The 27281-nt window shown below is 34.0% G+C and overlaps 1 protein-coding gene and 1 long non-coding RNA gene across 3 annotated transcripts in view; one reads left to right on the top strand and one right to left on the bottom strand.

Moving 5' to 3' along the window:
* The window catches only part of ROBO2 (roundabout guidance receptor 2), a 1648622-nt gene that overhangs the window by 168704 nt on the left and 1452637 nt on the right, over positions 1 to 27281 (top strand). The gene's annotated exons all lie outside the window — the stretch shown is intronic.
* Positions 1 to 27281, bottom strand: part of LOC112661614 (uncharacterized) — an 80800-nt gene that overhangs the window by 16779 nt on the left and 36740 nt on the right. The window contains exon 5 of one of the 2 annotated variants that reach the window (XR_007407620.1): positions 26466 to 26598. The exons of the other annotated variant lie outside the window; for it this stretch is intronic. This is a non-coding gene — a long non-coding RNA (uncharacterized LOC112661614). Of the gene's footprint in view, positions 1 to 26465; positions 26599 to 27281 lie in introns of those variants that run through there. 2 annotated transcript variants of the gene reach the window in all.

Below are 27281 nucleotides of genomic sequence, written 5' to 3'. Positions count from 1 at the left end.
ACTACTCCTTTATCTTTCTGTCATTGAGTCTAAATAGCTATCTAATCATTACGGAGTCGGATAAACTCTTTTCTCTTTAATAGCTGTGTCATTTGATATTTCAGGGAAAAAGCAATGGCTAGTGCCAAGCTTCTATGCCCTAAATCTCCTCTTTGCTTGAGTTTATCCCAGGTGAGTGACCAGGTGCTCATACGTGTACCCTTTGAACTTGGTTTCTGTTGGGACAGAAATTTGTGGTGGATTAGCTATCTGTTTTATAAAAGTTCATTTTAGTGAAACATCCTAGGTTTAAGAATACTTATCAGGCCATATTTAATTTGTGAGACTATTTCCTAAGGAACTGATATGAAGAGTTCTTTGTCCATTTTGGAAATTAGAAAATGCAGACATATTCAGTGACATAGACAACCTTGACAAAAGAGCAATTTTGAATATTTTCTAGATAGAAATCACTGAAGATTTTCATTTCTGCATTCTTAAAAACATCTTCCTCAAATCACTTTTTATTTATCATGCTACTTATGAAGGTATTTTGCATTGCAGCTCAAATGTAGAAAACTTATTCCCCCTTTTCTGTGGAGTAAAACATGGTTGATTAAGCCTGTTTTGGGATACTTTTGAGATGTAAATTTGATTTGAACAAAGACAGTTGATTTGAGTTTTCTAGTCTTTATATTTGTCTCCTTGTGTAATCATCATTGTGTTTCTGTTGTCTTTATGTAAATGTTGTAAATTCTGTCCATCGTAAAATTTAGTATATGGAAAGTCCCTGATGTCATCAGCTTGCATCCTCATTTGTTTTTATATGTGATCAGTCTTGTATTTATGTGCCTTGTGTTCTGAGTGCCCTTTCTTCTCTATAACAAGTGGACATTTAAATAGCATTTTAAATTATCTTTTCCCCACAAAAAGAGATTTTGGCATTAGTTATTCATGAGATTTCCTTTCTGTCAGTCATGCATATAGCAAATATTTATTAAATACTCACACAGGCCAGCTTGAAACATAATATTTATAATGTATTATACATAATATATTGTAATACATAATCATTATAGGTGTTTATATAAGGCATAATATATTAGGATATGTATCATATAGTTATAGATATATAAGTTTTTTAAAAAGATAAAATTCCTCCAACCTAATTCCCCCAAAAAATTCAAATGGGGATTTTTTTTAACAGTTAACGTTCTAAAATATCCAGTTAGGGCTTTCTGTCATGGTGATTTTTCTATTTTAGTTAAAAAGGAAAGGCCATACAATGCATTTTCATTTGTATGAATATTTACATTAGAGACATAAGTAACCATATAGGAGAAAAATACAATAGAAATTGTGATAGTGATAATTTGGGGGGAAAATGGCATTTTACACTATTTTGTTTTATTGACTTTTAAGATGAATGTCTCTTTCACAGACTATCTTGGTCAGCTTCATGAGTATAAGAATTTATAGCAACATAGTTATAAATATCAGTAGGGCTTTCTGGTTAAGAGACTAGCAATCTAAGATCTCTGATTTTATTTCTCCAATTTGTGAAAAAATTAAGTCATTGGTCAAATATATGCCAGATACTAAAAAGAATTTCTAACAACCACAGACATGTAGAAGCTCTGTGGAAGAATGTAGAGATGTACTGAAAAATGTAGACACACACTCACACACACGTACACACACACAGAAACCTAAAGAGAGAAACAAACAAATGAACACCTCAAAAAAATTATCCGAAGGGGATTCCTTCAAATTTGTCAATTTGATGTACCTACCTTACAAGCATGAGACTTTCATGATTAGATGAATGGAGCAAAGCACTCATAATCCTCAATAGCAGACAACCCTCATTAATACTTCTCTGGAATAACTCCCTCAAAATACAAATGCCACTAAATAAAAACTATGTTGGGGATTTTCTTTTATTTCCAAAGATGTAGAGTCAATAGTGAAAAAGAGCTAGGCTGAAAAGATTCTTGGGAGATGAATGCCCCATTTCTATCTAGGAAGAGAATTAAGCCTTCTCCAGACTATCACATCATATCCACAGTACAGTGAAGCCTACAAAATTTCACAAAGGAGAATCCATTTAACCTCTGTTACTAAACAAGGAGATTGTATAAACATTATTCATGTGAGGGTAAATAGATTGGTGAGAAAGTGAAACTATAAACTGAAGCAACATGCTTAGAAAATATAGCCTTCAAGATACTGAGGGAACTCCTTCTTCTGAAAATAAAAGCAAATATGGATGCTTTGTAATATCACTAAAATTCAGCTAATTTGGAGTTCATGAATCAAATAGATGAAATATATAACTGACTAATATAAAGTGACCTGTCTTTTAGTTAGGTGACAGTAAAGATGATACAATGTAAACAATAATCACAGGATTAATGCCAGTACAAGATGTACTAAGAAGTGGAATTAAATTATAGGAAGAAGTGACATAGCAGACACACTTAAGCTCTTCTCTAATGTTACAGGAGTGAGGAGGAGACTAACATGCAAAATATGCAAAAAGAGAAGCTACTACAGTGGACAGAAAAGAATGATCCAAATATATAAATTCGTTTCCTAGGTTGATGTTAGAACACATGGGATATGATCAATAACTAAAGACACAATAGAATAAAACATAATAAACTGAGGCAAATTATAATTTGTGAACAAAAAAGACTCATTGTATTACAGGAAAAATGAATGAAGTACTGGAGGGAAGCAATTTTTATTTTCAATAATAAAAATTTATTATCAATGAAGAAAAATGAGAGTATTTAAAAAATCAACATTTTTGGAAACATCCCTGTAACATTAAATACAACAAGTGTATGTTGAGCTAACCCCTAACATTTTGGCCCAAACTGAACCCAAATAATAAAAAATCAAAATTCAGTAGCTGTTTATTTGTGAAGGAAGAAATAATCTATTCTTTTTTAAGGATTTTACTTGAATTCCTGTTAGCTAACATACAGTCTATTATACTGTACAGTATGTACAACACAGGTGATTCAACACTTCCATACAGCACCCAGGGCTCATAACAAGTGCCCTCCTTAATCCCCATCACCCATTTAAACCATCCCCTCACCCACTTCCCCACTGGTAACCATGCATTTGTTCTCTATAGTCTCTATTGTTCTCTGTTTCTTGATTTGCTTTCTCTGCTTTTCCCTTTCTTGTTTTTCCCCCTTTGCTCATTTGTTTTAATGAATCCCACATGTAAATGGAATCATATAGTATTTTTCTATCTCTCACTGACTCATTTTGCTTAGCATTATATTCTCTAGCTCCATCAATGTCTTTGCAAATGACAAGATTTCATTCTATTTTATGACTAATATTCCAGTGTGTGTGTATGTGTGTGTGAATACATATCACATCTTCTTTATCTGTCCATCAGCAATAATTTATTCTTAGATACACAGGATCTCAGATAATGGGCCCATTGAGTATCAAAATTTATGGGATAAAAATAAAACTCCACCTAGAGTATAATGTATATTATTTATACCATACCCCTATGTATGTGTATCACCCATATGCTGTCAGTGATATACAGGACACACAGTATGCCAACACATACATACCCACACGCAGACCCACTCATGTATATATTTTTTATTTTTATTATTTTTAGAGAGTGCACACTTGCATGCAAGTGGGAGGTACAGGCAGAGGGAGGGAGGGAGAGAGAGAGAGAGAGAGAGAGAGAGAGAGAGAGAGTCTAAAGCAGACTCCATGATCAGTGCAAAGCCTGACAGAGTACTTGATCTTATGACCCTTAGATCATGATCTGAGCCAAAAATCAAAAGTTAGAGGCTTAACCAAGTCACTTAGGTGCCCCAAGACTCACTCATGTATAAAGAAAGACAAGATAATCATCTGATAAATTTAATAAAAAAACCCACAAAGATACAAATATGCAAAATTAGGAATAGAAACTGAAAAAAATGTAGAATATAAATTTGAAGATAGGATGACATTAATAATTTTCTGGAACAATAATTTACCAAACAGTGAACTGAACATATATCAGATTATAATACATAACTGAAGTTTTACTAGGTATTAAAAGAATGTCTTCATTCAATATAACAAATTTATCTTTGCCTCCAGGGAGCTAAAATGAACCCTTATTGACTGGTCTCCATAAGTAATTACTTCCCCATGTGTGTAACACAGATGACTGGAATATTCACAAACAGTCGTAAGGTTCTGAGAATCCTGTGATGCTGAGTAGTGTTCCATTATAGACTTCAGATTTACTTAGGCTACCTTTATAAATTAATTAGGTTTTAAGATCATTCTGACTTATATTTTCAGGCTGAATGACTCATGAATAACTTTGGGATTATAGATTAGCCATCATAACTTGGATGAGAAGAGTATCCAACAGAAAAGCACTTGAAAAATAAAAAGCATTAGACTAGTCTTAAAAACAAGCAAATAAACAAACAAAAACTACCCAAAACAGATGTATTTTATGAAGAAATCATGTTATTATACCAAAAGGGGATAATGCTATCTTGCTTAAGTTACCTCCAACAAAATGTTAATAATACACATGAGAATTTTCAGCATGTTTTAATAATGGAAACTAATATATTTGGGCATATTCATTTGTTTAGTTTTCGTTTTGTTGATTTGTTGGTTTTAAATTTTTGTCTATTTGAATTTCTATAGATTACTGACAATAATAGTAAAAAGACTACCAGTCAGCACTTCTTGAGCATTAACAGTATGTTAGGCCTTGTGCTAGGTGTTTCACAAGTATTATTTCATTTTATTCTCACAATACCCCTGCTAGGTATTATCCTTATTCTATAGGAAAGAAAACTGAGACTCATTTATTTATATGACAATTCAACTTATGTCTCAGACATCATTATAGAGACTAATCAATCAACATTCAGTATGAACAAACATACAAACATCTCTGCCTTTGTCAGACTTACCCTTCAGTGAGAAACACATTAGAAAAAAAAATGGTTGTGAACAGATACTTAATAAAACTTTCTCTGCAGCATAAGAATCTGACCTTTGGTTCAAACTCTAATAGTGTTCCCCTAGAAACCAGATTAGCATAGATTATCAACTATATATTTCAACAACATTACTTATGATAAAAAATGATCCCAAGTTAGGCAATTGCATCTGGACTGGCAGGACATATAAAGGAACAATAAGTGTATCATGGAAATGCCATACTTTGGGTTTTCCTGAGTGTAATGACTCTAGTACTTTGTGGGATACCTAGGTGCTGCGATCATAGTTGTTAAAAGAAATACTGGCGGCATCTTTCAGGTAGAGGCTATTAGGAAAGCACTTGCTTCTCATGTCCTTGTACCCAAATGGCTCGTGGAGAGGGAAACTGTTCTAGGAATTGCTTCAAGGACTCTTGTAGAGGAAAATTTGTGATGCTGCCTGGCTGACCAGCTGTGGTCCTTCAATACCTTACAGCATAGCTGGGTTCTGGTATGCTATGTGTTAGTCTAAATTTATTTAAATCTAAGGAGATTCTCTAGCGAACAGAGTTATGCTGGACTAGACATAGGTGTCCTATAAAGACTAGTAAGGTCATTAGTCTTGTTGGTAAAATAAAAGTCAAATAAAATATAAACAAATAATTCCTATCATGACCAATTCATAGTTTTCACAGTTTGATTGATATGTATATATAAGAACTTCCAGTTAAAACACATAATCTAAATGAAACAAGGACATAGTTTTGATTTGAGAAATACTGACTTTTAACAAAGTAAATCTTATGATGTAAGAGGTAATGACTGCAAATGGCTGCTTTAAATGTTATAGCAGTGGTTCATTATTTTTTGTGCATTAAATAATGATTTTAATAAAAGTCTTGAGTTCATGTTCTGAAAGCTATTACCTTTCAGCTATTGCATATACTTCTTTGTCTAGAGGGCAAAGTGAACAACATCTCATATTTTTCTTAGGCATGATATGAAAGCATTAATTTCCTTCTGCTGCTTTGATGGAACGCAGTGCTTTGGGGCAAGTCAATGCAAAATGATCACATTTTCACTCGTAATCAATATAGCTGGCTGACAGTGGGCATCTATTTTTCATTCCAGCATACAGTAAAGTAAAATGATATGTGGATTTTCTTCAAAAGAGGTGCTTTTAGGAAACACAGATGAAAATAGCATTTTTAGCAAGCCACTGAGAAAGTTGGTTATTACTGCAACTCCTTGGCTGCAGAGACAGATGTGAGTCTGGCCTTTTCTTTTCTCCTCTTCTATCTCTCTCAATGGGATAATTTGAAAATCTGTAACTTTACTTAAGGAGTTGGCTATGAATCATAAATGACAGAATTAGTTTTTAAGGATAATATATTTAGTCCTTGTAGTGTCTCCGTGGACTCCTTGACTTCTAAACACCCATTATGTTTTATGTGAAGAGCATAGATCTGCATTTTGTGCTGAAAAAATGTAATTACCAAATTGCTGCAGGTCCATTTTTTTCTAAGTCATATATTTTCTACTCATGAGATTTTCTAAAATATGAATAAGCTAAATTATAGAAAATGTCTCAAATTACAGTTGGCTGATTTTGACTGAAAAGCAGTGGATATTTGATGTTGAAGTTGAAATGTTAGAATGCTTGGAGAAAATGACTAACAATAAAAGAACTAACTTTTATAAACTCTATAGGATCCTGTGAATTTCATAACCATACCAAAAATGTATATTTTACTTGTTTAAATTCTATAAAATTTTATTGGTTTTCTATAAAAAAAGTTTTGAATTTATTCAGATGGTTAGGAAAATGATTCACCAAAAACAGAAGGGAAGAAAAGGAGGGAGAAATTTAGGGAAAGAGAGAGGGAAAGAGAGAGAAAGGGGCTTTTTAGGGCTGGCTGATTCCATAAGTAGAAATTGCTTTGCTTCCATAGCCTTTAAGTCATGTTGCCATGGATTCTCTCACTGATATATTGGTCAAATTTTAAGCAATCTTGTTAGGGTAGTTTTCAATTGTAGGTGAGGGGGAGGATTAAAGATGATAGTTCTTATTTTGTTTCATAAGTGTCCAGATTATGTAGGTTTGCAAAAAAGCACTGGGCTCATGGGGTCATGACTGTACTTTAACAAGCAGAAAGAGTATTGAGGCCAACTGGAACAGATTTCTATAACTGTTCATCATTCAGTTATTTTGAACCATGAATCCTTGGGCAATTCTTTCAGCTTGGTTTGTTTTAGTGTCTAGGAACTGACTGATGATATTGTGCATCTTGATTGATTTTAGAATACCAGTTTGGAAGAGCACACCATCATTGATTTCCAATTCAATGGAAATCATATTTTTAAGCATTGTCTTTTGTTGTTTTGAAATAATACATACAAAAATGCATCATGCTGATTAGGGAGTCAACTAATAAACACCTATATGGAATTAAATGTGAAGACCAAAAACAAACAAACAAACAAACAAACAAATAAATAAGAAGACCACTATCTGCTTCCTGCAATCTCAGGACTTTCTAGAATTAAATATATTTTCAATATTGTGTTTACCTTTCCAGTCCTATTCCTGTGCATTCATAAACCTTCTTATGAACACATAGATAATGAAAAAAAGGATCATACTGCATGTTGTATTAATTTTTTATTGCTGCATAATAAATTGCCACAAATATAGTGGCTTATAACAGCACACATTTATCAGCTCACACTTACGTAGATCTGGCAAGGCTCAACTAGTTTCTAAATTTTTGGTTTCACAAGGCTGGAATGAAGATGTTGGCCAGGCCTCGCTCTTACATGGAGGCTTGAAGAAAGACTCTGCTTCTGTGCTTACTTAGACTGTTGGCAGAACCCAGTTCAGCTATAGATGTCCAATCCTTGCTTCCTTGCTGGCCGTTGGCCAAGAACTGTCCTCAACTACTGGAGGCTGCCATATCCTTTGATATGGCCCCTCTAACTTTAGGGCAGCAACAGTATGTCAAGCTCTTCTCATGCTTTCAATATCTCTGACTTCTCTTCTACCCTCAGCCAAGAAAAAGCTCTGCCTTTAAGAGGATTTTTTCTTTTTTTTGACATTGGACCCACATGGAAAATTCGGAGTAATCACTTTGTTTTAAGGACAACTGATTTGATGTACTCATTACATCTGCAAAGTCCCTTTTGCCATGTAAGGAAACATATTTGTGGGATTAACACCAGGCAGAGGTGAACATGAAGGCCAAAATTCTGCCTCCATACTTCAGTTTGTGTGCAACTTACTTTCTACACTTAGCGACATGTGTTTGAAATGTTTCTGTGGATCTGATGTTTCTGTGTTATTCCCATTTGTATTTTTTTATATTATGTCACCATATTTTTTCCATAGCATGGATATAGCATACAACATTTAATCGTTTTCCTACTTGTGGAAATTTCAGTTGGAAAATGTTTAATATTATATATGACAAGAGGGAGTGTAGATTAGTGGTTTAAAAAATTAGGTTTCTGAAATCTAATGGCCTGAGTCAATTAGTGGCCCCACTACTTTACTTAGTATGTGAACTGAGTCAGCTATTTAACTTCTTTGGACCATATTTTTTTGAATATTTATTCAAAAATTGTGAATATTTTCCCACAGAGTTGTTAGGGAGATTAAGTAACATAATAGAAGTAAAATGGTTATCCTGGCAAAAAACATTCACAGAAGTAATGTGAATAATTTCTACTCTATACCAACATGGGTATTTCTTTCTTTCTTTCTAAAAAAGATTTTATTTATTTATTTATTTATTTATTTATTTATTAGAGAGAGAGAGAGAGAGAGAGAGAGAGAGGGGCAAAGACACAGGCAGAGGGAGAAGCAGGCTCCATGCAGGGAGCCTGATGTGGGACTCGATCCCAGTACTCCAGGATCACGCCCTGGGCCAAAGGCAGTGCTAAACCACTGAGCCACCCAGGGATCCCCTAATGTGGGTATTTCTATGGTGGACTTTCCTAAAAGGAAGATTTAGATAGAAGACAAATGCACTTTTAACTTAGATAAGACCAAATTGCTTTATGGTAAATCCATCCCTGTAAAAAAGATATTATTTTCTGATTTTTCCTGACCCTCTAATACTGGATTAGGTGCACGTTATTTAACAAATGTTTATCAAGTACCTATGATATACCAGATACCTGTTAAGTATCATGCAATACAACTGTGAGCAAAACAGGCATGGTTCTTGCTTGTTAAATTTATAATTTCATAATTTGTTAGTAAATTAACAAGATAATAAAAATTGTATTTTATTTTATTTTACTTTCTTAAAGATTTACTTTAGAGAGAGTATGAGCAGGAGGGGCAGAAGGAGAGGAAGAGAGAATCTCAAGTAGACTGCACAGAGCACGGAGCTCAGTTTGGAACTCAACCTCAAGACTCTGAGATCATGACCTGAGCCAAATCCAAGAGTCAGACTCAGCTGACTATGACACTCAGGCACCCCTAAAAAAACACATTTTAATTTTAAATTGTGATTAGTGCTACGTAAGAAGAGATCAGAGAATTAAGGAAGCGTATTATCAGGAACCAGATCTTGTCCAGGGAGTTAGTAGCATCCTAGAGATTATGTTAGTTCAGGCTTGAGTAGAAGAAAGATGTGATGAGATTGCTTTTCAAAGGAAGTAAAATTATCAAGGCTTAAAATGGAAGGCAATTATTGAGATAGGTAAGTTGCAAAAAACTATATAGATAATAGTGGTAATTATCAAGAGAAGGGATAATAGAGGAAGTTTGAGTTGGGAGGGGAAGATCATGCCTTTGAACATAGGCACATTGAATTTGAGAATTTGAGACACCTCAGGGGAGATGCCAAATATATAGTAAAATATATAGAATTCAGAAGAGGTCTGGGCTGGACATAAATATTTTGGAGTTTGGATTTTGAAGTGGTAATTAAAACCATAGTGAAATATGGTATCATGCAACTCTTTAAAGACCAGAGCTATACTATTCAATACAGGAACTACTAATGACATAGGACCTTTTAGCACTTGAGATATGGCTATTCTGAAGTTAAAAGTACACAAGATTTTGAAAATTTAGTACAAAACAAAGTATGTAAAATATCTCATTGGTAACTGTTTATATTGATTGCATGTTGGGATAATATTTTGGATATATTGAATTATTAAAATTAGTCTCATCTGTTTATTTTTACATTTTTTATGTAGCTTCTAGAATATTTAAAATTATACATTTGCCATTTATGAGTCATATTATATTTCTATTGGATAGTAGTAGAGTGACAAAAATATATATTTGAGCTTTAAGAAAATCAAATATTTAATATCTTGGTAAAGAATGCTCAGCTGCAAAAGATTTTGTGAAAGAGCAATAAGACTAGTAAGAGAAAAATAATATTTAAAAACAGAAAGTATGTTTTGAAAGAAAGTGTGCTTTATTGGATATTGCTCAGAGATAAAAAAAAAGATACATATTGAAAAGTGTGCATTGGATTTATGACCAGGGATCTTTACAAAGGCAGTGACATTTATTTTGATGGAGAAGGATGAGGTGAAGCCAGCTTTCTGAATATTGATGAACAAACTGTAAAGAATTGGATATTGGGAGGGCAGAGAAATCTATGAAATTCAGTTATAAAGGGGAAATAGTATAAAGTGACATGTTTTAATACAAGGAGACTTGAACATATTTAAAGAACAATATAATTGTCCAGAAAAGACGGAAAGATTTCAGATACAGGAGAAATTAAAAATATTGGATAGTATGTAGATTCTAGAGTAAGAGAGACCTCCTACCAGAGCACTTGTCACATGGTAAATAACTACATGTAAGTCCAAGAAGATAAGAGCCATTTCTTCTTCCTTACCTAACTCTCAACACCTGCTATGAAGTGTTCTATTCCTAATATAGCTTCAAGGAATGTTTACTATGTGAAGAAAACATGAATATTGAATATATGTAAGTTTGCTATATAGATCATAATCACAAAGGACAGTTCTTAGATACCAGACTGTTATTGAAGAAAATAGAATTCTTCATTTTAATAAGGAACAATAGGAAGAAAGAAGAGACAGCATTATATACTGATTATGTTTTTATATTTACAGTTTGTACTATAGACCCTATGGATGCCTAGAACCACTGGAAGCTGAGAAGCTTAATAGAAATATATTAACCCCAGGGTGGGACCTGTCACAGGGCCAGTGAAAAATAAATGAATAAAACCCGAGCCTCCTTCCCCCTGCATGCCTTCAAGTCTAGGCAATTGGTATTGCCGAGTTTCTTGATATCCATTATAACTTTATTCTAGGCTCCAAGTTAAATTATTTTGTAATTTTCCACTTTAATAATGTATCTTAATCAAGCTGCTGCTGTTGAAATCTTGTATATGCTGAGGTTGTTTGCCAGTACTAGGGTACTTTATAAGCCTGAATGAATATGAGAACAACCTAATGTTTGGGAACGATGTAATAGTTGAATTTTTCTTGTTTTCTGCTTCCCTTACTTAGTGCATTTCCACTTTTCCTGGTACTATATCTTCTCTATTGGTCTTAGGTAGATATGGCGAGAACATACAAAGTTCAGGAACTGGGCTATCTGAACAGTGGTCTTATTCTGTTATAGATTGGTGTACATATTATTTTCTAGAAAATGAATTTGGAGGAAATATGAGAAAGTTAGGAGATACTATTTTTGAGTAGGTAACATTTAATGAGCACTTAAATTTTCCATAGATTGCTGAAGCATTTTAGAGTGTTAATTCATTTAATCCTGAAACCCATTTTTGGGGTAAATATTGTCATCATTGTCATTATCAGTATTGTTATCATCTTCATTTCATGAATAAGAAAGGAAGGACATGGGCAGCCTGGGTGGCTCAGTGGTTTAGCGCTGCCTTCAGCCCAGGGCATGATCCTGGAGGCCCAGGATTGCGTTCCACGTTGGGCTTCCTGCATGGAGCCTGCTTCTCCCTCTGCCTCTCTCTCTCTTCTCTCTCTGTGTGTGTCTCTCATGATTAAATAATAAACATATTTAAAAAAAAGAAAGGAAGGACACAAACTTTAAGTAACCAATCTAAACCCACACAGTTAATAAGTGCTGAGACAGGGATTTGAGCCCAGCCACTCTGACTCTGGGTTCCTAGCTTGTATCTACTAAGTTATTTAGATTTGCTAAAGCCAGATGGAAGTGAGCTCTTAGTAGTTATACTCAAATAATAACAGGAACTTGGTAATCCTATGAAGTAAGTTGAAAGTTGAATTTTTTTTTAATCTATAAAGGAAAGATGGAACATTGCCTTGAGATCTGGCCTTCTATGCAACTGTGGCTTTATCAACAAGTGAAACCCTGGTTAGTCTCAGTGTCCTTCTTTAAAAAGTCAGTTGGTGGGATCCCTGGGTGGCGCAGCGGTTTGGCGCCTGCCTTTGGCCCAGGGCGTGATCCCGGAGACCCGGGATCGAATCCCACATCGGGCTCCCGGTGCATGGAGCCTGCTTCTCCCTCTGCCTGTGCCTCTGCCTCCCTCTCTCTCTCTCTGTAACTATCATAAATAAATAAATAAAAATTAAAAAAAAAAAGAAAGTCAGTTGGTTAGACTAATTGTCAATAAAGTCATTTAGAGCCATAAAATGATGGGATTCTTGAATATTCTTGGAGTATCCCAATTAATAGATTTCATGTTTAAAATAATCATCTTAGCAAGTAGGCTGCTACATAGCAAATGATGAATATGTAAGTGGAAAAGGACACTATTACACATTTACAGTGAAATCTTTATGAGAGAAATCTCTTTAATTTTTCTTTTAAAACATTTTTAGCAAGGGTGATGGATGACTAATTAGATGTTAATTGTTCATGTCTACTGATTAGGAAACTTAGGAAGGGTTTTTAGAGCGTTGATTTAATAAGGAATGACACTTGAATCTTACCCATAATTAGCTTATTACATTTGGCTGCTGTTTGAATCTGTGCTATGGGAATGATTTAAAGAGATTAATCTTTTTCAAGGACCACGTAAGTGCTGGTACATTACCTTAGAACCCCTTCCAAACTTGCTGAAACAATGATGACCCTGATTCTATGTGATATATTGATATGCTTGTTAGGTTAAGGAGAAAAGCAGGAGATCCAGCTTTTGGGTAGACCCCAAACTCTTAATATCAGTTATTAAAAGGTTACACAGTTAATAGCCTTATGCCTTCTTTAATGGGGGAAATTTCATGGTATTGAACAAGGGAAAATCCATTTTTCAATGTGTACATCAAGAAAGAAACTATTCTCTTTCTTGCCAAAACTTGTATATAAACCCTCCTTTCATCCCAGGCCGACAGAGAACTGCCAACAGCAGAGGAAAGAAAATAGAGTGAGAGTGCTCAGCTTAGATAAAGAAAAATGCAGCAATACTTCCAAGAATGAATTAACAAACACTTGTATGCCTGATATCCAGCTTAAGAAACACAACTTCATGAACGGTATATTAAGGTCTTGGTGTTACCTGAGGTCAGAGTACATTATTTTCAGAGATATCTTTATATTTGTATTACACATTTATGTATCTCGAAACAAAATACTTGTGTTTTTTCATTGCTGGAATTTTATGGATCTTAATAAATGGAAATCTTTTTCTTTGCCTGAGTTCAGGACCAGTTGAGAAATAGATTAAGAAGTTAGGTAGCTAGAGATCACTTGATAGCTATCAAAGAGAGAGAGGCTTAGCTGTACACCAATAATGAACTCCTGAGATCTAAACTCCAGAATTAGAGTTACCTATTTGTTGCTTAGAAAGACAGAACAATTGCAAACCTTCCTATGTGGAGGTAAATCTTACTACCCATAGGAACAGATCAGAATCCATCTCTGTGAGTCTAGCTAACCCCCAGTAAAGAAGAAGTGTGGAGCAGTGTATCTTCAGAGGCCAAGGAAAACACAGTATCATCGGGAATTCTTTTGTTCATAATTAACAAGGATTATCACCACCTACTTCCATAAGAAGGAAGAGAAAGTTTACTTAACAGCCCACTGTATAATAATTTTAGCTATTGCATTAATTTATGTATAACTTGAAGTTTTAGTAGACAGAATTTCATTTCAAGTTACAAGGTTAATCATGATTCTTTTCCATCTTCAGAAAATCCTAAACAAAAAAAATCTCTTGAGATGGTGCTGTATTACTAGATTAAGTGGACTAAGTGCACCCTGTTTGTCTGGTAAGGACAAGATTCTCTAATCTGGAATTGGAAAAGGCAAATATATAAGACTGTTTACAAAAATCTGTCCTATCTTATTTTACTACATGTTCCTGTTGGATAACTCAGAGCCAATCATATTTGTTCCTTGCCAAAAAGCGATTACACAAAAATAAAAGCAAAATAATCTCTGTGTTTGAAAGTATGAATTTGTGCATTAATTCACTGGAAGAACATATGTATTTATAAGGTAGATTGCACTTTAATTCAAAATAAAATATGCACATTTATAAATATGTGCCTCAAATTTACCACTACATGTATAGCTTTTGAGTATTCAGACAAATAAAAACTCACTTCTTTTCCCATTCGCATGTCATACTCATAGTTAGTTTAATGGGGCTGCTAAAGAGTTTTGAGTCATGGCTTACTTACCTTCATATAGACAGATAAACTTTCTTCAATGTTCTTAAATAATACCTTAAACTTGAAAATCATTTCAAAAAATAGATTGAATGAGAAAATGCAAGATGATCCAAACAAATCATAAACATCTCAGGAACACTAACAGCATTCAGGGATGCCTAGGTGGCTCAGCAGTTGAGCATCTGCCTTAGGCTCAGGACTTGAACCTGGAGTTCAGAGATCAAGTCCCACATTGGACTCCTGCATGGACTGTGCTTCTCCTCCCTTTGCCTGTGTCTGCCTCTCTCTGTGCTTCTCATGAATAAATAAATAAAATCTTAAAAAAAAAAAAAAAACTAACAGCATTCAAATTTGGAAGAGATAGTAAGACAATAACAATTCTTAACTTTTTGTAATGACTTTTGACTGACTTACCATAGAAGAATAATAGGACAATTTCTTGTTGTTTGAAGAATGGGGAAAGTGCCAAGGTTCTAGCTATGTTTCATGTATGGTTCATCCCTTTTTTGCTATCATAAGGGGGAAGTTCTGATGCTGCTAAAGGCTATTCATGGATATGGTATCATCCAGTTTAATGTCTCCTCTGCGTGGCTGCAAATATGTTTGAGTATGTATTCAATATTAGAAGACACAATAGGTAATAGAGTTAATCAAAAGTCAAATTCAAATATCAGTCAATGGAAAAGCTGCCACATTATATCTGCATACTTTCATAAACATTCTCTTATTTGAAGCTCACAATAAAATTAATAGTTGTTATCCCACTTTATTGAGGAGGGAAGCTGACAGAGATTTATTCAAGTTGAGGTAGTTTTTGTTATTGCTCCCATAATACAGATGAACAAGCAAAGGCACAGAGACTTACATGATTTATCCAAGGTCAAACAGCTGGGAAGTTATAAACTCAACTGGTCTGACTTTGGGGCCTCTGCACATAACCACTATACCATATGATAGAGGCAATGATCTTCATCTAAGTCAAAATATATTTACCATTTTATTAAAGATATATTCTCAAACAACTAAAAGTACCAAATCTAGCAACTTTTCTCCTTGAGCTTCATTTTATTTAATTCCATTGAAACATTTGATGCCTTTGGATTAATTCTCTTCTTAAAATTCTCTTTCTTTGGCTTCTATATTGAGAAAAATAATCTTATATTTGCATAGTGTTTAACAGTTACTTTTATATGTGTCATTTTATTTTATGTATATAGAGCTTGAGCTATGTTGGGAAAGTTTTATGATAACCATTGCATGGATGAGGAAATTAATGCACAGAGATGGTCCATGACTGGCTCACAATTAGACAGTAGTAAGTAGAGAAATCATATCTAATACTCCTACCCTTTAGAATAACTGGTCTTGTACAGTTTCCATTATAGAATGTTGCCTCCTTAACATTTGTTCTCGAACTGAATGAATTCGATATTCTTTTTTTCTTTAAAGATTTATGTATTCAATTATTTTTAGAGAGAGGGAGAGAAAGACACAGTATATGCAAGCAGGGGGAGGGGCAGAGAGGGTGAGAATCTCAAGCCGACTCTGCTGATTGTGGAGCCCCACACAGGGCCCAGTCTCATCATCCTGAGATCATGACCTGAGTCAAGACTTGGTCACTTAACTGACTGAGACACACAAGTGCCCCTAGATACTCTCACAGTTATTATTTCTTTTACTCATATTGGACCATCTCTAAATTTGTCAATTATGATTAGGTGGTTTTACTGAGGTTAGGCTTAGAATGATTGATGCCATCTTAGAAAAATATGTGTTTGTAGTGTTTAGGAATGTATTAATTAATGCCACGAAACCAGGCTATAGTGTAATGCATCCAGGGGATGTCATATCTGTATTAAAAAGAATAGACTAATTTATTCATTAAATTCTCCATGTACAGATGTAATATTGGCAATGCATAATTTATTTCTTAGGCTTCTTGATGTCTTTATAACAGCCTACTGCCATCTACTGGGTTTTGTTCAGAACTGTCCTGTTAATCACTAAATTCGAATTATAAGTTTTATGAGTTTCAAATATGAGAGCTTGATATTGAGACTTTTGTAACTTTTAACCTCTTTCTTCCAATTATAGATTATGAAATTATTTTATGGAAAATTGGTTTAGTTTGTCTTATTTAGTATAATTTACCATTTCACCTCATAGAACATTTGGAGTTCAAATCTTACCAGTAAATTACCTTGAATATCATCACTATGATTCTAAAGTTCATATCAACCTTTTAATTTTGTGTATTTAAATCTTAGATTTCATTCTATAAAGTTTTGTTAAAATTTTGTCATCCTCTGTATTTTGCATTATATATACCACAGTTACTTCTCCTATTTAAAATGGAAGGTAAAGTTTTAAGATAGCCCAAATCTCCAAAAATTATTCACAGATAATGAGGTAACGACAATAATATATAACATTACTTTTGCAGGAATAAATAAAATTACAAGTGAACTTAATTTTTGTATATTGAAACATAAATTATTCATTGGATAAAAATTACTATATTTCCAATCACATGCTACTCATATAATTTAACTGATTTTAAGGTTGAAATTTTGTTTTTATTTATATATATGTTATTTTGTTTTTAAAATAGGATTAAAAGTCTGATTAGGGGGGCACTGTGTGGCTTAGTCAGTTAAGCATCTACATTCTGCTCAGGTCATGATCCTGGTTTCAAACCCTGCATTGGGCTCCTTGCTCGGGAGAGAACCTGCCTCTCCCTCTCCCTCTGCTCCTTCTCCTGCTTGAGCTGTCTTTCTCTCTTTGTATCAAATAAATAAATAAATAAAATCTTAAAAAAAGAAGTCTGATTAGGCTTTATAGGTATTGATTTTTTTACTGACTTCAGTTATATTAGATAATATAGTAGTAATTGTTATTATTTGTGTGTATTATGTTTCTCAAAGCACTTCATTGTACCTTTCTTCAGCCTTTCATAAGTAATAACTAACATCGAGAAAATTTTTTCCAAAGTCATTAATAATGCTGATACTGATTATTAAATAGCTAGCAATATTGAAATTATTGCCAGAGGGTCTATGGATACACAATAGAGCCCACAATACAATAAACAATGATACAGGCAAGTACTTCATAAATAGATTTTATAATAATATCATTCCCGATGAAAATACTTTTTTTCAACAGCTATATTAAAATTTCTCTGAGGTTGCAGAGAAACCATGACTGTTTATTAGGAACAAAACTGCAGGCAGAATGGAAGAAAAATAATGAAATTTAAAGTATGGTAGTATGGGTTTGAAGATTTAGAAAGACAGAGAAATGCAGTATTTCAGGTACTACTACTGATACTACATGTGACTTGGTTGGTTATATATGCCTAACCATGTGGTACCACCCTAAAGAACTTCTTTTGCAGGAGGCTTGGAATCATCACTCATTTCTCCATCTCTCATTAATCCCACATGTAATCATTTACCAATAATTGACAGTGCCTCCTACTTTCTCTGTTTTCCATTTCTTCTTGCTAATGGCTCTTTATCTGCTCCCTTCTCATGTGTTACTATTGATATTGCAGTAACTTTTTAATTGGTCTCCAATCCTCCAGACTTCCATTTCTCCAGTTCATGTTCTCCACCATCCAAAGGTGAGATGGAAGAAAGGAAATGGAAAGGAGTTAGGTTTGAAAGCTTGTCATTTGCCAAATAATTTTCTCAACCCTCATGAGATAGATTAGTCCTAATTTGCAGGACATAAAATTGAGTTCTGTAGAATTTCCATAGCTAGTCTAAGTTCACAGAGCTAGTAAGTGTCAGAAACAGGATCCATTTCCAGATTCCCATTTCATCTATCTTAAACCAGATACATGAGAAAGCTTTCTAAGGTAAGAGCATTGCCATCTTTCAATGTCAGGCTATAGATTAATAATAATAACAACAGTTTATATTAAACAATGCTTTTCATCTTACCAAGCATTCCTCTTAATGTTGTAAGTGTATTAATCCATTTAATCTTAAAAATAACCCTACCAGGTAGTTATTATTGTTATCCCCTTCTTTAGTGATGAGAAAGTGGGGGATAGAACGTTATAGTCTAACCAAATTCAAAACAAGGATATATGAGTGCATGGATTTGAACCCATGCATTTCAGCTTCAGAGTCCGTGCTCTTTTCTTTCTCTTTTTCTTTTCTTTTTCTTTTTCTTTTTCTTTTTCTTTTTCTTTTTCTTTTTCTTTTTCTCTTTCTCTTTCTCTTTCTTTTTCTTTTTCCTTTTCTTTTTCTTTTTTTCTTTTCTTTTTTTTTAATATTTATTTATTTATTTTAGAGAGAGAGAGAGAGCACGGAGGCAGGGGGAACATGAAAGAGAGAGGAGAGAATCCTCTAGCTGACTCCCCACTGAATGCAGAGCCCAATACAGGACTCAGTATCACAAACTCACCATTCTGGGGGCTAAGAATGGTAGGTTCAGTTCCTAATGGGGGGCTTCTTCTTAGTGGGGAGAGAAAGGAAGCATGTTATCTCCTTTCTCTTCATCTAAGTGACTTCATTACCTCATCACTTCCCAAAGGCCCCACACTAAACGCTATCATACTGGGATCAAAGGTTTCAATACCTCAATTTGAGGAGGACAAAAATATTTTGTTTATATCAGACAGTTCAAAGTGATATTTTTCTTCAACTAAGTTTGAACAGTCACAAAACAGTGTGAAGTTTGAACACTTATCAGCGTGGGCAAGTTTTACACATAGCATTTTTATGGTCAAGACTAAGAGAAATGATCAGTTCTTACAATCATTGATTTTTATTTTGCTATGTGTTCCATTTTCTTAAACATGCCACATTTGCTTGGTCCCATTCCTATCTTTTCCCTTTATGTCTTCAAATATTTTGTTGATCCCAGTTCCACACTGAATGGTGAAAGATAAATTGTGCTGTTTAAGCCACCCAGTCTAAGATATTTTGTTTTGTTTTAGCAGTCTTACCTGATGAAGACCTCCTGGCCAAGCAAATTCTGACTGTTTGCAAGGGGACTGTCAATTTGACCAAAACTTTTATTTACCCAGTATTATGGATTGAACTCTGTGTTCCAAAATGATGTATTGAAGTTTATCCCTAGCACCTCAGAAGGCAACCTTCTTTAGAAATAGGCTCATGGCAGGTGTAATAGTTAAGACAGAGTCATACTGGAGTAGGGTGGGTCCTTAATCCAATATGACTATGTTGTTATAAGAAAAAGGGAAAGAAAGTCAGAGGGCAGACAGCCAGGTGAAGACAAAGACACACAAGGGAGAGCACTGTGTGACAACAGAAGCGGAGACTGGTGACTACAGGTACTAACCAAGGAGTACCGAGCACCGATGGCCCCTACCAGAAGCCAGGAAGAGACAAGGAATAATTCTACCCTGAATCACAGCAGAAGCAGAGCCTTGCTGAGACTGTGATTCCTGGACTTTCAGCTTTCAGTACTGTGAGAAAATAATTTTCTGTTATATTAAGCCACCGGAAGTGTGGCACTTTGTTATGGCAGCCTGAGGAAACTAATATACTTAGCATCATTTCACACTCCGAGGGAGGCTCTTGCTCCCATGCTAGCCAGCCAGCTCTAGAATCTCTTCCATCTGTGAGTTTTCTATTTTTATTCATTACAATTATGTGCAATTGCCCAGAATGGTTATATTGAGAACAGGAAAAGCCCCTTTTGAAAACATGTGGCACTTTTCAACACATAAAAGATTTGAGTCGTCCTCTATCCTGAAAAGATGCCCCCACACGCATGATTCCACTTTGCAGTTTTTCCCTTTCTCCAGCTCAAAGGGAAAAGAGATGCACCTACTCCATCTGGAATGTTAGTTACAAAGGTATAGGAAGACAGCAGCCCACTCTCTCTCCAATTCAATAAATTCATGGATAAATGATCTGTCAAAAAAGGAAAGACCTCTCTGACCACACAGTTTTGTAACCAGTCTGATAGCTTATGCTTCTCAGAACTGGCGCAGATAGTGGTCTTATTACCCACCACAAACTCATCTAAGTCCTAGGTCACTTGGAATAGCCCCATCCCACCCTTAAACTGTGATGAAGAGCTGAGAACTCAAAATGGGTCTCTCATTCTATCCAGCTGTAACATTGTAATCATGGCTCTCTACTGTTTCTTTCTAAAGATTTTATCTATTTGAGAGAGAATGAGAGAGCACAAGTAGGAGTAGGGGTAGGGGAGAGGGAGAAGCAGGGTCCTTGCTGAGCAGGGAGCATGGTCCCAGGACCCTGGGATCATGACTTGAGCCAAAGGCAGACCCGTAACCAATGGAGCCACTCAGGACCCCTTACCTTTTCTTTCTTTCTTTCCAGGAACATTCCTTAATTTCTCCTTATTTACAGATATTGTTCTGTCTCTTAGGAGTCCTCTTTTTAAAGACAATAAGACATTGTAAGATATTGTAAGAGAATAAATCTTCTTAACTATTCTGTCCCTTGATCACCAAAGTGGTTTCTTTCCCCATTGGTTTCAGGAATTTCTTAAATATATTACTATTATCATAAGATTGCCAAAATTTCAAAATGTACATTGATTCTCAAAACACAAATAACCTAGGGATATTGTTTCTATTCCTCTCATCAAATCTTGTAGAACTTCAAAAATCTAAAGATTACCAATTTTTCCTGTTTTGGGGGCTAATTGTCTGCATTCTTCTTAAATGAAAAATCCTTTTCCATGTCACTTTTCACCTATGAATAATGTATCTTTTGAATTATAGTGAAACTGGATATGAAATTTAAGTACCATACTCCTTAGTAGTGTAATTTGCCTTTCAGAAAAACACCTCAGTGTAGACAATATTTTGGGTGTTCAATCCCTGAAGAGTTACAAAAATTCAAGTTAGATTTTCTTTTGTCCAGAAGCAAAATAAGTTATTTTCAAATAATTTTAAAAATCTAATACTCATTTGATCAAGATTTTATAATTTATTTTTACACATCTACTTTTTTCTAGTTTATAATAAAATACCACCAAATTTTTACATGATATTTTTCTGGATCTGTATTTAGCAAGCAAAGTTATTATATATCATTGAAAAGTCTAAAATGTAAATTTATTTTTCCTTAATAATAGGGTATTAAAAATAAATTTTCAATAGACTATTATTGATGGACTTAGGAAATATTCTATTGAATAAATATAAGTTCAGCGTGAATCTGTTGACACAATTAACTTGTATTAATCTTTAGTGGAATAATGTCCACAAATAAATTCAGTGCTATAGCTTTGCTGGGTTGCTATATTCATACACTTAAAAACAAATGAGAGATAAAAAGATAACTAATAAATTATATATACTCTTGATGGAAAAAAGCACTAATTATTAAAGATTTATACAATTATTCTTCATTATGTCCAATAAATAGATGGAAGGAAAAGGCTTTAATGAAGACTTACTAAGGCCCAAAGCAACTGAATTCGAAACATCTGAAAATCATCTTTAAGGCAGCAGTGAATGGTAAATTCAATTTGTTTAAAAAGAAAAAAAAAAGACTTAGGTTATGATTTAGGATAAAAACAAGAAAAATCATTGAGATTATTATATGGAAATTTCATTGAAGGCAAAGGCTTTTGTATTTAGGTCCTTGACACTTTGTTGAAAGAACATGGAAACCTTTGGAGAGAGAATTTTTAGAAATAAATGTATGAGCAGACTTTCAACAATAGCCCCATATGCTTATCTCACCCTCAAAATTATGGCAAACATTGGGAACTAAAAGATGAATGAGATACTGAGAATGAGTCATAGCAGTGTCAGAGTACTTGAAGTTTTTCCTTTTGAAATTTCCTTTTGAACCATTTGAACATTATTATATGCTTCTAGGCTTTATTTCCTCCTTTGTTGTAACTAATATATTTTTGTCAATCAAAAAGACTTTATGTTTTACATTGTTTTTGTGTTTTACTCCACCAATATGACATTTCTGCAATTATTATAACCAGAGAAAAATCAATACTTCCTTTAGTTTTTATCATTGGTGAGTCATTGGAAGATAGTGGCTGGTCACTCCTACCTCTAGACATGGTACCCCCAACTCTTAACCACATGAGCCAGTAAGCACTGTTACTATCCACTGAAAATCTAAGATATAGTGTTAACTCCAAAGCTGGTCAGTAGACATACATTACACACATGTACACACCTCCTCCACTTTAATAATAAAGACCTTTCTTTGGGAGAAATACTAGTAAAATTATATTCATTTATGTTCCACTTTCCTCTGCAATCTCCCACCATGTCTGAAGGTAGGGTTGATACAAATGTTTATAAATTACTTGCTTTATTGCTAAAGAATTACAAAAAATGAATAATTATGAGAATAAAAAAAGACTCAGATTCCTAATGCCACTTTTGATGTGTTCCCTTATGGTCATTAGTTCTAGGCTTCTTTTTTCTTATTTTAGTAATTATCCTAATAGTTTTATGCAGTTTTTTATGCTGCAGTTTCTAAATTGCTACTTGATTTTCATGAATTTTTCATTTGTTACAATGAATTGAATAACTGTGTCATAATTTACCTAGATAATAATAGACCTACATAGACCATCCCCCTATCACAGACTATTTAATAAAATTCTAGAATGATCCTCTCTGTATAGATTTTTAAAGATTATTTATTTAAATTTGACTTTAATTGATAAATCTAAAGCATGTAAAGATATTTAAGTCTTCTGATACATATTGCCAAACTGGCATCCACAGTGGGGCTGCTAATTTTTAATAGGCAAGATGGACTATCTTGTTCATAACTCAATAATCCAACTTCTTTGGCTAAATGTGAGTGGTTCTGAGCAATCAACTGAGGATGCCTTATTTGATTAATTGCTTAAAATTTATTTTTCTTTTAATGAAAAGGTATAGCTCTAATTTAAAGTGAATTTTAAAGAAATTAATTCCAGATGAAATTTTCTCACAGCCCAGGAACTTTGTGAATATCTAAACTTTAAGTGATAAAAAACAAACAAAAAACAAAAACAAAAACAAACAAACAAAAAAACTTTAAGTGCTTGATGGCTTTTCATGAAGTTAATACTTTGGGTATTACTAGTAGAATGAAGGGATTCTATCCAAGAAAAATTGGTGTCACATTTTCACAATCATCTTCTGATAACCTTTCAATGAAGGAGTCATATTAGTAAAAATGACATTATTTATAACAGCAACCATATCAAAATCAGCTATTATTTAATGGATGCTTACATAGTCAGAATATTTATTAAATTCTTTATGTATATGATTTCATGTACTTCACAGAAACTTCCAAGATGAGGAAATTGAGCATTAAAATAATTGATATGACCAAGATCACCCAACTAGTAAGAGATCAAGTTGAAGTTAAGACCCAGAGAAGTTGGACTCCAGAGCACATGTTATTTTCACTTTATTACAGTATAAATTAATAATTTACCTTGTGACAGATAAAGGGGCATGATTAATGTAATCTTGGAAAAATAATTGTCCCTGCAGTATCAATTTTTATGAAATGATGTCATGATCACTTGTGAGTGCTACTAAAGATATTGAAATATCTAAAGACAAATTTCTTGGGCATTCAGAGTATGACATTACTAGATGAGTTTTATTGTCATGTGACTAAACAAGATGACTTTCAGTTCAGAGAGGTCATGATTTATAATAGTTCTCAGATTTTATTCAACTAGATTTATTTATTTATTTATTTATTTATTTATTTATTTATTTATTTATTATGAGAGAGAGAGAGAGAGTCAGCAAAGGAGAGCACAACCAAGGGAGGGGGGGGGAGAGAGAGAGGGAGAAGCAGACTCCCCACTGAGCAGGGAGCCCAAAGTGGGGCTGGACATGGGGCTAGATCACAGGCCTGGGATGATGACCTGAGTCAAAGGCAGATACTTAATCAACTGAGCCACTCAGTGCCCACATTCAACTAGATTTTAAATGACTTGTTCTTTCAATGTGACACATGTTTGTGGGGAACTAGTACGCTAATATCTCATTCCTCCAGCAAAGAATCAGTGTGCTTCTTTGGAGACTGTTGTTCCTGAACTGATAAGCAAATCTGGATGATGTGTGTGTCCCAACCCACTTGTGGAGCATTCTCTGTCCATCATATTAAAAGCTGTTTATTCGAGTTTTTGCTGCTATATAATGATGGATTACTAGAATTACTAGTATTGGAAGTCTTAAATATGATCTTCACATGCTATTTTTGTTAGCCGGTGCCCTTAAAAGTAAATTTAGAATTCAAAATTTTTAAGAATTCCATTTTGAAAGAAAAGATTTCCCTGCAGTAGCGGTAAACTCAACCTGTAATGAAAATTCGGACTTTCCTTAGAAAAATCAACTTTCAGTACATCACTATAGGATATAAAGAATAAGTACACAAAGTTCAAATTGTTACTTTCTTTGAAACACCACTAACAGGATAATAATATAATAATAATCTGTTTTACTCCAAGCCTCTAACATTAGCATTTCTACTTGTAATAAAACCATTCAATTTACACAGTTATAGGCACCAATCAGAAGTTAAAAATGACAACAGCAGATGAGAAAAATACAACAATTAGTTCTGATTTTTTTACATCTTGCATTTTATTTACCTAAAATGTTTTCATCTTCATCACCGTGGGAGGGGTCTCAAGTAGACTTTCCAGGTAAAGATTTGGATTCAAATTCAGGTTCTACTGTTTACTAGCTGGTGAGTTAAAAATCCATATTTTCTTCCCCAGTTGTTTTGTGTGTAAAACTGATATAAAAATAGATCTCTCCATATGATTATTATAAGATGCAAATGCAATCACATATGTAAAAATTTAGCAAGGTGAATATGATGATTAGTATCATTAATATTAGTAAATCTAGCATTGCTCTGAAAATTTTTAAATAAATAAACAAGTTTTGATTGTTTCTCTAATGACTTTTTGTAGCATTAGCCATGGGAAGCAACTCATGAAATTCAATGCTCTGTTTTTGTGTCATCTACATGGACATCTTGTGAGTTTTACTATAGATTAAGACAGCCAATCTCTTTGACGTGCCCCTGGAACAGCAACATTGGATTGAAAGTATGCTATGCCACATGGACTTCAAATTATGCCATCCCAAATGCCTCCAAATTTGTTGGAAATTCATACACAAAGTTTAACTTAGACTTTTTGAAGATTGTGTTCGTCTATTCCACTTAAATAACACTGTTAACTGGTTGTAACAAAGACGGACAAATAAGTGTAAGAACAAGATCTAGATTTTAGGGAAGTAGAATAGCATGAGCTCTGGAGCTAGTAGCTTTTGTTCAAATCCTGGCCCTTTGCCTCTCTTACTATATGACCTTGGGTAAGTTACTTAACCTCTCTATGTCTGTATTTCTTCAGAGTATCACTAGGATCAAAGAATGAATTTTATATTAAATGTGTAGAGCAAGAGTTCCAGGCACAATGCACATGCAATATGCTATTTACTATTATTTCTTATCTTCAGTTAAATATTCCGTCTAGTTTCCTTTCCTTGCAGATGATCTTAATGGAATCCTCAGAGGGATAGAATTAACTAGCATATGTAACTGTTACAGTAACTCTGCTCTACCCTTTCGACATGCTATTTCACGGAATATTAGTAAACTACTTCAAAGCTATTAATGTCCATGTTTTCCTCTAACTTAGAAGGTTAGGGCCAGGAGACAAACCTAGATCTTTTTCATTTCTAAGTTCATTCTATTTTTATAGCTTTATCTAAATCTTGTCATGTGGAAGATTTTGGACTTCATTATTTTTATAAACATTTCAATTTTTCAGTACTTATCCTTGTGTTACTGGATTTGAGCACTCATGATTAATATGCTAGCATTGATTTGATCGTCAGACAATTTTAAAGATTTATTTATTATTTGAGAGAGAGAGAGAGAGAGAGAGAGAGAACATGAGCATGAACAAGAGGAGGGTCTGAGGGGGAAGGAGAGAGAGAATCTTCAAGCCGACTCACTGCTGAGTGTGAAGCTCAATCCCAGGACCCCGAGATCATGACCTGAGACAAAACCAAAAGTTGGCCACTTAGCTGACTGACTACCCAGGCATCCCTTGACCTTCAGTTTCTTTGATATCACAAACATTTGAGCAGCATCCATGAACTCTTTAAAATGGTTGTGCAGATGTCATACTGTCATCAGCCAGAAGTTTCTACTAAGTATTTTTTTATGTGTATGTGCATGTATACTCAAGCACAGCTACTTTCCTTATCCTTAATTTGGCCGTCATTTTTATTTTCTCTTTGATTTGAGTAACCCATGAGTTTAGGGAAGTTTAAAAAGCAAAAGCTTCTATGACAGATATTAAAATTTTGCCCTCAAGAAATCATCCTAGCTTGTAGGTTTCTTCTACCAGCCTCTGAAACTTATGTCAGTATTCAAAAAATTGAAAAGAGAAATAGGTTCTGAAATATGGGCTAATGAGCTACTTTAAAATGCTGCTTTTATAACTACTAATAATTGGCTGTAAACCAAAACTTAAAAAAATCTGGAGTACAGTAGATATATAGCAGGTGTTTGATGTTGAGATGAATTGTTTAAATGCATGGAGAGGCTCCATGTATTTAAGTAAGATCTAATGTCATAGTACATTTTATGTTCGGTGGAGTTAATTCTGGAAAACATCTACTTATTCATTGCTTTATTTGTCATGAAGATAATGGCATACATTTTTCTAATCTTA

The sequence above is a fragment of the Canis lupus genome, chromosome 31 (assembly GCF_003254725.2).
Source record: "Canis lupus dingo isolate Sandy chromosome 31, ASM325472v2, whole genome shotgun sequence".
NCBI lineage: Eukaryota > Metazoa > Chordata > Mammalia > Carnivora > Canidae > Canis > Canis lupus.
Note: the sequence above shows the minus strand (reverse complement) of the source record. Positions and strands in the feature narration are given on the sequence as shown.